The sequence below is a fragment of the Leptonychotes weddellii genome, chromosome 14 (assembly GCF_054177405.1).
Source record: "Leptonychotes weddellii isolate Sample4059 chromosome 14, ASM5417740v2, whole genome shotgun sequence".
NCBI lineage: Eukaryota > Metazoa > Chordata > Mammalia > Carnivora > Phocidae > Leptonychotes > Leptonychotes weddellii.
In genome coordinates, this window is record NC_138382.1 from 59,326,943 (window position 1) to 59,345,095 (window position 18,153).

The 18,153-nt window shown below is 41.3% G+C and overlaps 1 long non-coding RNA gene across 2 annotated transcripts in view; it reads left to right on the plus strand.

The window, feature by feature from the left end:
* Positions 1–18,153, plus strand: part of LOC145717093 (uncharacterized) — a 61,830-nt gene that overhangs the window by 21,839 nt on the left and 21,838 nt on the right. Inside the window, exon 3 of one of the 2 annotated variants that reach the window (XR_014140112.1) lies at positions 17,614–18,133. The exons of the other annotated variant lie outside the window; for it this stretch is intronic. This is a non-coding gene — a long non-coding RNA (uncharacterized LOC145717093). Of the gene's footprint in view, positions 1–17,613; positions 18,134–18,153 lie in introns of those variants that run through there. 2 annotated transcript variants of the gene reach the window in all.

Consider the following 18,153-nt stretch of genomic DNA (forward strand, 5'->3'; position numbering starts at 1 on the left):
AGTTGTCCTCCACCTGCAAAAATTACTGCCTTTAGCTTAATAAGTTCTTAGCATTGGGGGTTGCACATGAGAATCACCTTGAGGGTCTATTTGAAAAGATACTCAGTGCCTGGGCTCCATCATAGATGAAGCAAATCAGGCGTGCTGGGGGTTGGGTCCAGGTAGCAGTATTTTTAAGAGCTGATTTTAGCGTGCAAGTAGGATTGAAGAACAACTTCATGGAGAAGCTTCACCCCCCACTCTTCTTCTTCCAGAGAATCTAGCTGCCTTGTGTTCTGTAACCCCATGCTACTTAACTCAGGCTTTTCCCTCTGTGCCCAGAAAGGGGCTAACAATATGGCTTTTTTTCCAATCCTTTTTGCAAAGAGGCACTGAGGGGACTTTTTGGTTGATGGAAATAGTCTACATCTTGATTGTGGTGGTGGTTACATGACTGTATACATTTGTCAAAACTCATTAAACTGCACCAAAAATTGGTGAATTTTATTAAAATAAATATAAGTATGGTAAACTATATTAAGCCATTTTTTAAAAAGGTATGAATATTGGAAAGGAAGAAATTAAATGTGTTATTCACAGATTGTATGTTTAAATCTAAGGAAATCTAATATGAAGTATTAAATAAGTAAATTGGCAAGAGAGCTGAATAAAAGGTCAATGTACAAAACACATTTATACTTCTATATACTAGCAACAAACAACTGGAAAATAAAAATTTTAAAATATAATTTATAGGGGCACCTGGGTGGCTCAGTCGGTTAAGCGTCTGCCTTCAGTTCAGGTCATGATCCTAGGGTCCTGGGATGGAGTCCTGTATCGGGCTCCCTGCTCAGCAGGAAGCCTGCTTCTCCCTCTCACTCCTTCTGTGCTCTCTCTCTCTCTCACTATGTCTCTCTCAAATAAATAAAAACCTTTAAAAAATATAATTTATAATCACAGAAAACACAAAATATCTAGGAATGACTCTAATGAAAGATTTTGAAGACCAGTACACTGCCAACCATAAAACATTCCTGAGAGAAACTAAAGAAGAATGAAATAAATTGAGGGATAAACCATGTTCATGAATTGGAAGACACAATATGGATAAGATATGAATTTCCCTTAAGTGGACCTCCAGACTTAATGCAAACTCAGTAAAATTCCAGAAAGTTTTTTTTTTTAAGATATTGGCAAGTTTATTTTAAAATTTATATGGAAGCAAAGGACATAGAATAGCCAAGGCAATATTGAGGAAGATTAACAAAGTTAAGGACTTCCACTACCAGCTATAAACTTATTATAAAGCTACAGAAATTAAGATAGTGTGATACATGGATAAACAAATAGGCCAATGAAATAAAATAGAGTCCAGTAACACTCTCATCCACATATGATCATTTGATTTATGCCAAATGTTCTATAGGAAACCAATGAAGAAAATATCAACTTTTCAGTAAAAAAAAAAGAAAAGGAAAAGAAGAAGAAACTGGACCCTTCACACCATGCACAACATTCATGATGGACCATAAATACAAATGTGAAAGATGAAATAATAAAGATTCTAAAAGGAAACATTCCAGAATATCTTTGTGATCTTGGGGTATGCAAAGATTTTTAAAATAGGAAACAAAAAGTATAAACCATAAGAGAAAACCTTGATAAATTGGATTTCATTAATATGAATAACTTCTATTCATCATAAGCACCATTAACAGAGAAGGCAAACCACAGGCTAGTAGAGAATATTAGCAATATACATATATTTGACAAAAGACTCATACCCAGCATATATAAAGAGCTCTTACAAATCAATAAGCAAAAGACATACAATCTAATTTTAAAAATAGACAGCAATGATTGTTTCACAAAGGAGGATATCCAAATGTCAATTGCTTATGAATAAATACTCAATATCCTTATTTATTTGGCTAATGCAAATTAAAACCTCATGATCTTCTGAAGGGGTATGTGGGAACTCTGTAACTATAATGGCTCAAGAAAAAGTCTATTAATTAAAAAAATTATTGACAAGGAACAACAAAAACAGACTTGTTACCAGAGGTGGATGGTGGGGGGGGAGGGAGTTGGAGGAAGGGGGTCAGAAGGTACAAACTGCCAGTAATAAGATAAATAAATATTAGGGCTGTAGTGTACAACATGATGACTATAGCTGACACTGCTGTAGGATATATAGGAAAGATGTTAAGAGAATAGATCCTAAGTGTTCCCATCACAAGAAGAAAATTTTTTTGTCTTTTTTTCCATCCTTTTTTCTTTTTTAAAATTTTATCTGTATTTTAGTTGAACCTATTGTAGTAATCATTTCAACCCATATGTACATCAAACCATCATGTTGTATGCCTTAAACTTATACAGTGATGAGGTACCTGGGTGGCTCAGTCGGTTAAGTGCCTGACTCTTGATTTGGTTAAGTGCCTGACTCTTGATTTCGGCTCAGGTCATGATCTCAGGGTTGTGAGATCGAGCCCTACGTCAGGCTCTGCGCTGGGTATGGAGCCTGCTTAAGGTTCTCTCTCTCCCTCTGCCCCTCCCCCAGCTCTCTCTCTCTCCCTCTCCAAAAACAAAATAAAACAAAACAAAACCAACCAACCAACCAAACAAAAAACCCCCAGAACTTATACAGTGATGTATGTCAATTATTTCTCAGTAAAACTAGGGATAAAACCCCCACATGATCCTCCATCCTTCCCTGCCCCATCACTTGATATAATTAAAAGTACTAATAAAGCTAGTGTTAACAAGGATATAGAATAACTGGAATTCTTGTTGCTACAACCATTTTGGAAAATTGACAGTATTTACTAAAGTTAAACATAAGTAAATCTTACGTCCTAACTGGCCACTCTGTGTATACTAAAGACAAGCGCATTCCTATGTTCATCAAAAGACATGTCTATGACTATTCTTAGCAAACTGAAAAAAACTCAAATATCCATTAATTGTAGAATAAAAAATAAATTGTGATATATTTATATGGAAAACTATGTATCAATGAAAAAGGACAAACTGATGACTCTCGGAGACATAAAGTTGAGCGGAAAGAAGGCAGATGCAAGAGAGCACATAATCTCTGATTCCCTTTGTATGAGGTTCAAAAGCAGGCAAAACAAATCTATGGTGATGAAGGGCAGAATGTTGATTACCTTTGGGCGTAGGGAGCCTTCTGGAGGGGTGGATGTTTATTTTGATCTGGGTGGTGATTTCAAGGGTATATATAAGTGTGAAAATTTACTGAGCTATTTTATAAATATTGGTGCACTTTTCTATATATTATATGTATTATATATGTAATATATATATAATGCCTAAAATCAAATCTCTGTGTATAACAGTCTCTTCTTCCCTTCCTCCTTTATCTTCTCCTCCTCTCCCTTCTTCCTTGTGTGTGTATATGTGTTCTAGGGTCTGTTTGACAGTATTATACACGTTTTAGTGTCTCTTTGATTACTTCTACCTCCTTGTGCATTAACTCTCTTTCTTGACATTGTTGCTCTTCTTCTCCCAGTGTTGGCTTTCCTCAAATATTCTTGGCTGCCCACTCTTCTTTGATTTTAGAAGTCCCGGGAAGCGCATCATGACCCTCCATATGGTTCAAGTTGCTGCCTTCCATCACTGTGGGGGAAACGGGATGTGTGCTGGGGGTTGTCCTCCAGGATTGAGATTCTTGGACCCACCCTTTGAGTTTTCCATGAATCTGGGGCTTCAGAATCTGCACTCAATGCTTCCACCTGGGAGAGATGCAGCTGCCTGTCCCTCATTAGAGGTGGAAGAGGGGGAAGGGCTGATAGGTCTAGCTGTTTCTCAAAGTCGTTCTCAAATCTCTGTCTCTAACCAGGAGCGTAAGCATCACCCGGGAACTTATTAGAAAGGCAAATTCTCAGGTCTTACCCCAGACAAACTGAACCAGACACTCAGGGGTGGGGTGCAGCCATCTATGCCTGGACCCACGCTCTGGGCAATAGCGATGCCCCCTCAGGTTTGAGGACCGCTGTCTATTTATAGAGTACCCCAGTTAATTTCCTGGATTATCACTCTTCCTCTTCCTTGACCTGTTTTCACTGCGGGGACTCTGGCAAGTATTTCAAGCTAGATGCTTTCCTTCCTGTTTCTCCTTCAGTCCAATCACAACTGCTTTCTATCATTCAGAAATTCCCTACAGTTTCTGGTAGGTGATAGCCCCCATTCTTGATTTCCAGTGTTCTAATAGATTTTTATTTATTTATTTATTTGTTTGTTTGTTTGTTTTTTAGTAGGCTCCACACTGGGTGTGCTGGGCTTGAACTCACGACCCTGAGATCAAGACCTGGATTGAGATCAAGAGTCGGACGCTTAACCAACTGAGCCACCCAGGAGCCCCAATTTTCATTTTTAATTGTGGTAAAATTTATAGAACATAAAGGTTCCTACCTTGACTGTTTTTGAGTGTAGAGTTGAATAGTGTTGAGTATATTTACAATGTTGTGCAGCCCTCATCCCCATCTGTCCCTGGAACTTTTTATCTTGCAAAACTGAAACTCTACACTCTTTAAGCAACAACTTCCCTTCTAAAGGATTTTTAAAGCGTTTTTTCTGTCATTAAATAGAATTTGGGTGGAATTTGAATCCGTAGATGCATGTCCTTTGAATACCATCTTTTTAAAATTGTGGTTAAGTATACATTACATAAAATTTACCATTCTAACCATTTCTAGGTGTTATAGTTCAGTGGCATGGAGTATATTATGTTGTGCAACCCGCACTACCATGAATCTCTAGAACTTTCTCTTCTTCCCAGACTGAAAGTTTGTACCCATTAAACACCAGCTTCCATTCCTTTCTGCCCACCAGTTCCTGGCAACCACCTTTCTCCGTTCGGTCTCTATGAATTTGACAACCCTAAGTACATCACAGGAGTGGAACTATACAGTCTTTGTCCCTTTTGTGACTGGCTCATTTCACTTAGCATATTGTCTTCAAGTTTTATCCAAGTCATAGCATGTGTTGGAATTTCCTTCCTTTTTAAGACTGAATAATATTCTCTTGTATGTATATACCACATTTTGTTTATCAAGGATGCTTGGATTTCTTCCACTTTTTGGCTACTGTAAATAATCCTGCTGTGAACATGGGTGTACAAGTATCTTCTCATGTCCCTGCTTTCAATTCTTTTCATTCTTTGGGGTATGTAGCCAGAAGTGGAATAGCTGGGTCATGTAGTAATTCTATTTTTAGCTTCCTGAGGGACTGCCATACTGTTTCCCACAGCAGCTGCACCAGTTTGCATTACAATGTGCACAAGGGTTCAAATTTCTCCGCATCCTTGCCAACACTTGTTATTTTCTTAGTTTTGTATTGTTTTTGATAACAGTCATCCTAACGGATTTGAAGCGGTATCTCATTGAAGTTTTGATTTTTCATTTCCCTAATGATTAGTGATGTTGAGCATCTTTTCATGTGCTTATTAATCATTTGTATATCTTCCTTGGAGAAATGTCGATTCTAGTACTTTACCTGAATCTGGTTGTTTGTGTTTTTGCCATTCTTTATATATTCTGGATATCAATGTCTTATCAGAGGTAATTTTCAAATGTTTTCCCTCATTCTGTCAGCTACCTTGTCACTCTGTGGATAACGTCCTTTGATGTACAAAAGTTTTTCATTTTAATGAAGTCCAATTGGCCTGTTTATTCTAGCTTTTTTTAAAAAAGATTTTATTTATTTATTTTTATTTTAGAAAGGTGTGGGGAGGGGCAGAGGGAGAGGGAGAGAATCTCAAGCAGACTCCATGCTGAGCAGGGAGCCTGACTCGGGGCTCGATCTCATGACTGCAAAATCACAGCCTGAGTGGAAACCAAGAGTTGGATGTTCAACCAACTGAGCCACCCAGGCATCCCCAAAATGTCCAGTTTAAAACAAGTCATTCGGGCACCCGGGTGGCTCAGTTGGTTAAGCGACTGCCTTCGGCTCAGGTCATGATCCTGGAGTCCCTGGATCGGGTCCTGCGTCGGGCTCCCTGCTCGGCGGGGAGCCTGCTTCTGCCTCTGACCCTCCCCCCTCTCATGTGCTCTCTCTCTCTCATTCTCTCTGTCTCAAATAAAAAAAAAAAAAAATCATTCACCAGCTTAAAAATTCCTCACTGGCTATCCCACTTCTCTCAGGATAAAGTCCAAAGATGTCCCAGGGTTGCAGGAGCCCATCCTCAATGGATCCTATAAGCTTGCTTCCTGGCTCCCTCCCAGCTTCTTCAGAGCCCTCCTCTTATTCACATAATATAAAATTAACCATTGTAAACTGAACAGTTCGGTAGCATTAGTACATTTACAGTGTTATGCAACCATCCCTACTCTCTAGTTTTGGAGAATTTTCACATTGTTAAGCAGTCACTCCCCATGGCCCCTCCCCCCAGTCCCTGGCCACCACCAATCTGCTTTCTATCTCCAAGGATTTATCTATTTTGAATATTTTATGTAAATGGAATCATACACTCTGTGACCTTTGTGGCTAGCTTTTTAAATGTAATACAGTATTTTTGAGGCTCAGCTGTGTAGGGGCAGTGTTAGAAGTTTATGCCTTTTTAATGGCTGAATAATATTCCATTGAATGAATATACCACATTTTGTTTATCCATTCATCTGTTGATGGACATTTGGTTTGCTTCCATCTTTTGGCTATTGTAAATAGTGCAGGCATATACATGTATTTGTCTAAGTACCTGTTTTCAGTTCTTTCGGGTATATACCTAAAGGTGGATTTGCTGGGTCATGTGGTAAATCTTTATTTAATGTTTTGAGGAGCCGCCAGACTGTCTTCCTCTCCTTTCTCTTGTGTTTCAGTAGCACAACATATTCGAGTGAATCTCTGTCATATTACAATTAGAAGATGCCTTTAATCATAACAGGCTGCGTTTGTATTTGAGGGCAGGGATTGTGTCTTATTCATTTGTGAATCTCAGGTGGGCTAGTATAGGGCTTCACAGAGAAGGTGCTCAATAAAATGTTTGTGGAATTGGATTGACTATAATAGGATTATATACAGTTTTATCCTTGAGGAAAATGTGGTATATGTGATAAATCTTTGAATATGAGTAATGAGCTAAGTGGAGAGAGAGGGTGGGTGAGGTGAAGAAGAGCCCACCAACTGCTCTGGACAAAGGGGAAGGAACACCAGTGTCATAGAGCCGGTTATCCTTATGCCTTGCTTCTGTTGCTGGTTTGCCTTTACCTAACTCACTATAATTCTCTGGGAAGTTAGCTTCTCCTCTCTGTCAAATGAAAAGGTTGCATATTTTAGTGATATTCAATTTTTTGGTTTCCTTTAAGGCAATGGAAACTGTTTTTCCTATGAACTCACAGGAGAAAGCCCGGTGGGGATAGGGCATGCATTTGAGGAGAGAGAGCTGGGGGGGGGGGAGGCCAGAACGCAGGGCACCCTGTATCCCTGCAGCCCCAAGGACCTTGGCAAGACCCCAAGATTCCAAGGTCCCAGCACAATCTGAGCTCCCCTCAGTAGCTCTGAGAGGCCTCTGTTCTACAAAGAGTAGGAAAGCATTAGTGCATCAAGGACATACTGTTCCGTAAAAAATATTTTTTTCCAAGCAATAAAGGGGAACGTAAGGATTGAGGTAGCAACTTAAGCAAGAAAAGAACAAAAGTTCTTTCTTTATGAAAAATTATAGTGAACAGTATGCTTGGTTGAAAAGGGGGGGGTACACAACCTCCTTCTCACCTCCTCATCCTTAAAAAGTAGAAAGTAAAGATATTGTCAGTTGACTTCATGACAGAATTGCCACACATTTTTACTTTCCTAACCGAATGGATTCCTGCACCATGAGAGCATTTCCTCTGCAAATGTCCTGTTCTGAACCAAAGCTGAACATGTCAACGGGCAGGCTTAGTCTTGTCCTAACACTCTGGGTTTCCTTTTCTTTCTGTCTCTCTCTCTTTCCTGGGGAAATGTCTTGAAAGCGTAACCTTTACACTGTACCCTCACGTTGCCTTTTCTCTCGAGTTCTTTGCTTTGCAATTAGCCTGCAAAAGTGGGGGTTAGCTGAGTCCCCTCCGGGCTGTTTCCTGACACGTCCATGGCCCTGGCAGGCCAGAACCTGTCCCCTCAGCAGTGGTCACTGTTGATGCTCGCCTTGCTCTGGTCTCGGATTCTTTATTTCCGTGAAGCTCATTTGTAGGCCACACTTCTGAAAATATCCTGCCTGAACTCCAACATCTCCTCTCTTAATTCAGGTTGAGGTACAGAAGTTCTTCAGGCACTGAGACCAAAGATGGTTTACACAGATGTCTGAGTGAGCCCCAAACACACAGTGTTCTAACATTGGCATTCCTAGTGGCTGTTATAGAAACAGTTTAAGCAGTGTAACCACAAACGTTATTCACGTTCTAGTACTAACCCTCTCTTTCTTTTCTTTTCTTTTTCTTTTTTTGTGAAGTTCTTCTTGAAATTCTAGAACTTTTTTTAAAACAGAGTTTCTAAACAATGGCCGCCCCTTGGGTGGCATAGCCCTATTATAAAAATAGAAAGGATATGGAGTTTGATTATGCCTCTGGTTTTTCTTGCTTAACATTTTGCTTTCATTCCAAAATCGGCATGAATACAAACACTGCAATATTTCCACCATTTCTTTAAAGGCTTTGTTTCCAGGGAACTTACGGTTTTCCGGAGGAGGATGCCCGTGTGACGATAATCCCTCTTGTTCCACCATGATGTCGCCAGATGAAGGGAGAGTTGAATGCTCTAATTCTTTAAATAGCGCTTCAAAAATGATTTAGAAAAGCTAAAGTGTGTCTTGTAAATCCCAGGACTTGTCTCAGAAATCTTGCCTCAATCGGCTCCCAAAGTATAATGCAACATGATTATTTTCCTCTGGGGAAACCTGTGAAACAGGTCTTTGAGCCCCATTTAATGTGTCAGAGTTTTAATTGATTCTTTACCACGTCGATCCACCCCATAATAGCAGTGCTAAGCGCAGGACGTGTTTTACGGGAATAGTCACCCAGAGCTTAATTTGTTGTTGCATAGCACACAGACTATTTCACAATGAAAATAAATCTGTTTCATGCCCCGAGAACTTCTTCCCGATGAGGTATACTCTGCCAATATAGAGAGTGCAATCTGCTCCCTGTCAGCTCTAGAGACATTTTGGTTGAGGAGAGGGGTACCACAGAACCCTTGATCCTTGAGTTCATTTACTCTTCTCTTGCTTAAGACAGAGGTGATCCACAGGCCCTTATTTATAGTCCGTGTAAAGCAACTTCGGGTACCTTATCTCATTCTGTTCTCATGATAACATTACAAGAAGGCGGGGCAGATATCATTATGCCCATTTTACAGATAAGAGAACCGAGTCCCAACGAACCTTGCAACCTCCTCAAGGAACCCCAGATAATAAGCACTGAGCAAGGACTAGAAAGCAGATAGTCTTTTTAGTAATTACTGTTTTCCCTGGAGAATAGCCAGGACTGCTCTACCCGGAACAGGCTGCATGCAGCACAATTTCCTTCCCCCAACACAACTGGTTCATGCATTCAATCAACAAACACTTGTAGTGAGTATGAATTTGAGGGCTCAAAATTCAGATCTGCCAAGGTGCTTTCTTTTTCTATAACTTCTATTAAGTTCTCTCCCGGGCCCTTAGTCCTTCTGGTGGCAGAAACCTGTCAATTCTAGATTTTCTCAGCTGACTCAGCTATTCCCCACTCCCTTTTTTCCCATGGTTGTATATCAGTTCAAGCCACTGAAAGGTGCGTGTGTGTGTGTGTGTGTGAGAGAGAGAGAGAGATGGAGGATGTGTATGGCCTTCAGAGGTCTTCCCACCCTGGTTGCTATTGAAACCTGTAGCTCATCTGGTCTTCAGACATTTGGAAAATGCCGGCATTCATTGTTATGTGGCGTTTTTGTTTGTTTGTTTAAACGTGATCGGTATAACGACTGGCTCTCTGTCTTTCAGCTAGTTTCTGTGTCCTTCTTGTAAGTGTGGGAGATGTTTGGTGGCTCTCCTGGGCTACTCAGAGGATCTGGGGGAACGCCACAGGGCTATCTCAGGCCCCCTAGTCTAGCCTTGTCGTATGTCATTTTTCTTCTAAAGCGGCTCCCTCCTATTCTACTGTTCATGGGTGGGCGGAGAGGAGACTATTTCTCCACCTCCTCAAGTATCCCCTGGTGTGAGGCACAGGTCCCTTCTCCTCTAGGATGTACCAAACTGACCAGGGCTGTGCCTCATATCCCTAAGCATAAGCATAGCCCTCACCCCGGCCTTAGCCCAGGGGAAGGAGGGCAGTGCAATGTGCTGGCTGATTGGAAGCATGTGTAAGGTACCACTGGTGCCTTTCTCAGAGACCTAGGCAAAGACTACAATTCTACGATGTCCTCGTTATCCTAGCTCCTTGTTGCTCACAACTTTGGGCAACTGATCTGAACTAAGATCTGAGCAGAAAACCAAAGGAAACTTAATGATAAAACCATTGTAATTTTGTATCTGTGATCTCACTGGCCTTCTCCACCTCAGCGAGAACTAGGAGGGTTATCTCCATGTGGCCCCTATAAAGCCAGGGTTACTCAGTAGCCTCTTGTAAGCACCATTACATGTCAAGAAACACCAATCTGGCATCCTGAAATAATCCGAATTTTTACCTCTGTCTCTCAAAGAAGCTCTGAGAGTATGTTCTTTATAAAGAACAAATTCTCTCCTTCCATCTTCTCTTTTCTCATTTTCTCTTCCCTTCCCATTTGTCCTATCTATTATCTATCATCCATCTATCTATTAGTCCATCCATCCATCCATTCATCATCTATCATTGACTCATCCGTCTCACACCCAGCTTGGCTCTTTTCCTAGTACAAACTCCCACCCCCAAATCTCTCAAACTGAGATGGTATAGTCTTTTTTTTTTTTTAAATAAACATTTTCAAGCACTTCCTGTTTCATTTTCCTCTTTTTCTCCTTTTATTCTTCCTCTCCTTCCTCCTCCTCTCCTTCCTCCTTTTCTTCTTCCTCTCCTTCCTCCTTTTCTTCTTCCTCTCCTTCCTCCTAGGCTATAGTGGGCATCATCCATCTTATCTTGTCTACCCAATGCAGGGATCAATCTCACAACCTTGAGATCATGACCTGAGCCGAAATCAAGAGTTGGACGTTTAACCAACTGAGCCACCCAGGCGCCCCACCAGAAGTTCTTCTAAAACTTATGAAGTTTCAGGGTTCCTGGATGGTTCAGTTGGTTAAGCATCTACCTACGGCTCAGGTCATGATCTCAGTGTCCTGGGATTGAGCCACATGTCAGGCTCTCTGCTCAGCTGGGAGTCTGCTTCCTCTCTCTCTCTCTCTTAAATATATAAATAAAATCTTTAAAAAAATAAAACTTATTAAGTTTCATCTTTGTACTTTAAGATCTTTGATCCTTCTGAAATTGATTTTGATCAGTTGCCCAAAGTTGTGAGCAACAAGGAGCTAGGATAACGAGGACATCGTAGAAGTAATGAAGTTTGCTATATTATTGTTATTTTTATTTTAGGACATCTTTGGTAGGAAAATGAATCAGGAGCCATAGTGGGAAGACCATGGGATGTGCAGTTAGATCAGTCTGGGTTCAGGTGACTCCACCATTTACGAGTGTGTGACCTTGGTCATAACCTCCCTAATTCCAGCTTCCTCACTGGAGTAGTGGAGATAATAATAGGATCTGCTCAGGGAGCTGCTGTGAGTATTAAGTGAGATAATGCTAGTAAAGCACTTTGCACAGTGTCTGGCACCTAGTAGGGACTTAGTAAATGGCAGTTACGGTGGGTATGATGATGGTGATAATTATTGTTGTTATATAAGTAATGAGGCGAAGTCATCACACTCGTGAGTCAGGTGCACTGAGGACTCGAGGAGATGTTGCTCAGCCACAGTACACACTTTAAACCACACAGAAAACTGCTTTCTATCCCAGAACCTGTGTGAGGTTTGAATCTGTGAGATGGATTTGAGTTTGTAGGATCAGGAAGTGTGACTGGGAAATGGGCAATGTTGTAGGCAACACGTTCTCATCTCCCTTATTTAATGGGATAGACAAGGAAAATGAGGAATCCTACGTTTTCTAAGATAGTGTTTTTCAAAGTTGGAATAGAATCATCTAGTACCCTTGCTAAGATGCAGATGCTTGGGCCCCATCCCAGATCTAGGAAATTAGAACCATGGGCAGGGCCTGAGAATTTGCATTTAGCAGGCTCCCCAGGTAATTCTTCTGTGCACCAAAAATTTGTGAAACACTTCTCTAGAAAGAAAAGGAAGAAGGTGGGTGTGGGGATGGGAGATGGGAGAGGAAAGAAGAGCAGGAGACAAAACAGGAGAAGAAAGAGAGGAGAGGGACTACTATTGTGAATTAAAGTATTAGCATCTCCCCTTTGTAAATCTTCCCTGCCCCTCCTCCCCCTGTTACCTGCCATGATAAAATACAACCTGGATCCCACTTCTTATAGGTCACTCAAAAAGCCCATTTAGTCAACCAAAAGTTTTTGAGTCTGGCTGTGGACTAGAACCCTGGAGAGAGACAGAAAAGAGACATATCATCCAGTGGGGGAGAAAGACACACACTCACACCCCACAATTCAGCATGAAGGTGCGGTGGTAGAGATAGGCAGCAGGCATAAATGGAAGGCTGAAGTAGGGCCACTAAATGCAGATGGGGGACATCAAGAAATGGCTTCTGGGAGGAGAGGTGCCTGGACTGAGTCTTGTAGAGAGTAATCATTCATTACAAAGAGGGGAAAAGAATTAGCGGGGAGAGGGGGAAAGTGGGAGCCAAAGACTCAGCCAAACAGCAGGGAGTGTCCAGGATGGGCTGTCTCAGTGTTGCTGGAGGAGGGAGTACGAGGTGGGAAGCCATTCTGTTAGAACAGTGGTCAGGAGCCAATATTCCTGTAGTAGTAGCCCCATTGTGGAAGATCCTGTGGATTGTGTCAAGGAATTTGATCAGCGAGGAACCACCCAAAGGTGGAAGCAAAGGATGAATTGGTAAGATTCTCATTTGCATGTTGTAATGTTTTGTTTTTTTTTTTAAGATGGAAATAGTTTTATTGATTTTTATGATTTATAAACATGATGCATGCCAATTGTGAAAATAGAGATAATTCAGAAAGAGATAAGGAAGAAAGTAAAAGTCGCCTAGAATTCCAACACCCAGAGAAACTCTGCAATTACCATATGTGTTTATCCTTCCAGACTTTCCTCTAGGTGCACGCACATCCACCCACACACATACACACAACATATTGTTAAGTGAGATCGTTTCACACACACTGTGAAATGGTGCCTTTAATCCTTTTTATCTTGACAATATGGAGTGGACATTTTTCTCTGTCTATAAATATGGATTTATACCTTGATCATAATTTCTAATAGCTCTGTTGCTCACTTTTGACCTCCTTCTCACTCCTTCTCCATGCGTGGTCCTCTTCCCATTTGGCCTTGCTCCAAGTATCAGCTTGGGCTCTCAGTACTCAAGTCCATCAGGCAGCTGGAGATGCTCTGTTATGGGACCTTGATTTTGGTAGGGCTTCTGAGATGGTTAATTTTATATGTCACATAATTTATTTGCTTGGGCCATGGGGTGCCAAGATATTTGGTTAAACATTATTCTTAGTGTGTCTGTGAGGGTGTTTTTGGATGAGATTAACATTTAAATCAGTAGACTGAATAGAGCAGATTGCCTTCCCCAAAGTGGTGGGCCTCTCCTAATCCATTGAAGGCCTGAATAGAACAAAAAGGTGGAGTTAGGGAGATTTTGCTCTCTCTTCCTGACTCTCTTCAAGCTGGGACATCAATTTTCTCTTGCTTTTGGGCTCAGACTTGAACTGGAATTTACACCATTGGTTCTCCTGTTTCTTAGGCCTTCAGACTTGGACTGGAACTATGCCATTGGCTCTCCTGGGTCTCCAGCTTGTCAACTGCAGATCTTGGGACTTCTCAGCCTCTATAATAAATCTTTTATAATAAATTCATATACATATATAATTCATATATATATATATACATACACACTTATAAACATGCATATGTTCTGTTTCTCTGGAGAGCCCTGCCTAATGCAGCTTCCTGCCTTGTTCTTCTGTGTCTTCCTGGCCCCCCACCTCCTCTGTGTCCAAGTTCCTTGTATTGTCCCCTCATTCACAGCAACCAGGATCTCAGTAATGTTCTTCCTGTCCTAACACTCACCTGCTTCATGTTTCTGTGGCCCCCTATAGCCTTCAGGATGATGTCCCAGTTTTCCTAGGCTGGACCAGGGACCTTTCTTATCAACGTCTCCAGTCTCACCCCCACACTCTCCCCATCATCCATCACCTGCATTTGCTCTTTTTTAGACTCCCTGAGTCTCCTGCTTCTTGTTTCCCTGCTGTTGCTCATCCTGTTCCTGCTGCCTGGAAAGCCCTCACCCTCCAAATGTGTCTGGTTCACCTGGCTAACTCCAGTTCATCCTTTGGAACTCCACTCAGTCATCACACCCTCCAGAATTGTCCCTAACACAACTTAGCCTGGATTAACTGCTCCTCTTGGTGCTCCAAGAATACCCATGTTTCTCTCTGTTCCTTTTATTGGGTTATGTTAGCCTTATCTCATGTGTCTGTCTTCCTCATTAGATTGTAAGCTCCTTCCCTCCTTGAACTTTGTATTCCTAGACCCTAAAATGTAATTGGCGCTAAGTACATGTTTGTTGAATGAACAAACCCATGTCTTTGTAGAGGGGGCTCCTCTTCTTATACCACCTACTCTGGTGGCTCAGATCTCTGCCCTGTGGATCTCTGCTGGTCACTGCTTTCTGCTGCCTAGATGGGTACCTGTCTGGGACAGACTTTGAATTAGTATGGACCTTGGCTTGTGATGAGTACTTTTGCCTCTGCCTGCTTTCTCTAACTGATCTTCTGGTTTGGACTCCTATGTCTTGCCCTTGACAATTAGTCAGTGATAGCCCATCATATGGGTCTACTTGAACTTCAAGGCCCAGTTCTCTCCACCCAGTCCATCTTGTCACCTCAAAAAAACCCAAAAAAACAAAAACCAACAAAAAAACCCCCAAACCAACCCTGCCATCTCCAAATTCCCAGTTTTACTTTATAGACATTAAACATTATTATCAATTTTATTCGATTATAATACCTTGACAAAAAATGTCCTTCAGAGCAAAACAACAGCAAATGTGTGCATTTGTTTGGTTGTGTAAAGTTTATAAGGTACCTTCACACAATTTGTTTCATTCAATCCTCCTAACAACTGTGTGTAGTGGGTCATTATCCCCATTTTGCAAATGAGGACACTGAGGCTCATTGTAGTTAAATGAGCTGCTTGAGGCCTCATAACCAGGGAGTGACGGAGCATGAACTCCAGGTGAGATCCTTGGGTTCCAAAGCTTTGAACTCTCTGGAGTTCACCGTGGCATTAAAACATTAGATATATCTGATTGTAAGCTTAAAAATATGTCTACTCTAAATCTATCCTCTATACTACTATTAACATAATTTTTTATTTTTTTATTTTATTATTATTTTTAAAAAATATTTTATTTATTTATTTGACAGAGAGACACAGCGAAAGAGGGAACACAAGCAGGGGGAGTGGGAGAGGGAGAGGCAGGCTTCCCGCTGAGCAGGGAGCCCAATGCGGGGCTCGATCCCAAGACCCCAGGATCATGACCTGAGCCGAAGGCAGACGCTCAACGACTGAGCCACCCAGGCGCCCCTTAACATAATTTTTTTAAAAACTTAAATTTAGATCAGATTTCTTCCCTGATTATAATTATCCAGTGGACCCTGGTCCCTCACCCCATTACGTGGTGTTCTGATGGATCCCTGACCTCAGTCCCCACATTGTAGCAATCAATCTCCACCTCGTGCCTTGCTCTGAAGGCCAGTGGTTCTGTTTGACTTCACCTCCCACCTCCACTGCATCTGTCCTTTGCCTGGCCAGTATGTCCTTCCTATCTAGCTCTGGACCCATTTTTAACACACCCCGTCCTTACTCTCCCCACTACCTGCTTCAGTGTCATGGAGTGAGTCACACACGTTTGTCCCAGCACCTCTCACCATTTGTGGTATTATTTTGATTATCTGTCTGCATCTCTCTGAAGACCTCTAGGTTCTTCAGGTTAAAAATGAGGCCCAGGTCCTCCTGTGTTTATAGACACAGCACTTAGCACAAGCCCAGTGCGGAGGGAAGTGGGAAGGCAAAGGCAGGAACATTAGGACGTGTCCTGCTGATGTCTGTGCTACGATCCTGGTAGGGATTTTGGGAAGGAAGGCTTCAGTCCATCAGTCAGTCTGCTGCCTGAGGCACCTTCCACAAAATGAACCAGATCAGATCCAGGATATGATCATGGTTTTCCTGGATGCTGAACTCCCAAACATGGTATGCGAGGCATCCTGCCCCTGTCCCGGGTCCACCTCCCTGGACACTGCAACTTGTCCCCCTCCTGCGCTCCAGCCACACCCAGCGCCTTCGTGTTTCTGAACATGCCCAGGCAGGTCCAGTTCCCCTCATTCTATGCACACAGTGCCCGACACCTGGGAGGTGCTTTCCTCCCCTCTTTGCAGGAACACTCCCAAACGTTGAGCTTTCAAGTTGAAGCTCGTTAGGACCTTCTTTGTGGGTCCATGGTCCATCATTCCCTCCTTTGTGATTGCTCAAAGACTTGCTCAGCTTTCTCATGCTTTGTCTTTTTCTGTTTGTGTGTTTTCCTCATCGCTGACTGCCCTATTTAAAACAGCAACCCTCATTTCTCTGTAGCCCCTTATCCTGCTTTCTTTTCCTTCCTAGCTCCTAATACCACCCGACATTTTCTGATATATTCATATTTTCCATGTTATTGCGTGACTCCTCCCACTTGGAAGCAATGCTTCCAAATTCCTGATAATTATCTTAGGGATTTAAGAACAAAAAATGGCAATTTCTTGGAATTTGGGGGGATTCTCCAAATCATGTTATTCTTTTTAAAAATCTAAAAAATAATTTTGCATAACTTGTTTTAAAATGATGAGTGATCATAATAATAAACAAGGAATCATTTTTCTATGATAGGATTATACTCAAAGTTTTAGAGACTTTCTGTTTAAGAAACCTGACATAATAAAAAATACAAGGTTTGTTAATTATGAATCAATGTGTCATGATAAGATTATATATTTCAATAACATATGAAAATGGTTTTTGTCTGATATTTTAAAATAAAAGATTAAAGAACATTAACACAAATAAATTACTTTTTTGTTCATTCTATGACAAATATTCCAGATGTCAAAAATTTTTTCATGTTTCATTGATTGAACTAAGAGTAAATTCAAGGGGCGCCTGGGTGGCTCAGTTGTTTAAGTGACTGCCTTCAGCTCAGGTCATGATCCTGGAGTCCCAGGATCCAGTCCCGTATCGGGCTCCCTGCTCAGCAGGGAGTCTGCTTCTCCCTCTGACTCTCCCCCATCTCATGTTCTCTGTCTATCATTATCTCTCTCAATAAATAAATTAAAAAAATCTTTTTAAAAAAAGTAAATTCAAAAGTATCTTCAAGTTGGGTATATATTGTTTCATACAAGCTGATTTTCTTAATAATGAGTATTTTTTTCTGTCTACTTCATTCAACTCAAATATCACCTCCTCAGAAAAGCCTGCCTGGACTGCATGATTCAAAATAGCAGTGCCTCATTACTGGCTTTGCCTTGGTCTCCCTTCCTCCCTGCCAACAGGAGGTAAGTGCTCAGAGAAGAGGAGCGACAATTTGTAAGTTTTAACCGGGCCCGCAGAATTCTACAAGTTCAATGTGAGTCAACGTGTAAGAGGGCTGCTGACCCTTCAGTTAGTAGCCATAGCAATAATAATAATAAGTCATACGAGTAATAGCAACATTAAGAGTTATTTTTTAAAGGATATTTGGTTCTGTGTGGGTTTTTTTTTATTTTTTACTTTTTAAATTCCAGTGTAATTAACATATAGTGTTACATTAGCTTCAGGTGTACAATATAGTGATTCAACAATTCTGTACATGACTCAGTGCTCATCATGCTAAGTGTTCTCTTAATCCCCTTCACCTGTTTCACCCATCCCCCACCACCTCCCCTCTGGTGACCATAAGTTTGTTCTCTGTTAAGAGTCTGTTTCTCAGTTCATCTCTCTCTCTTTTTTCCTTTGTTCATTTGTTTCTT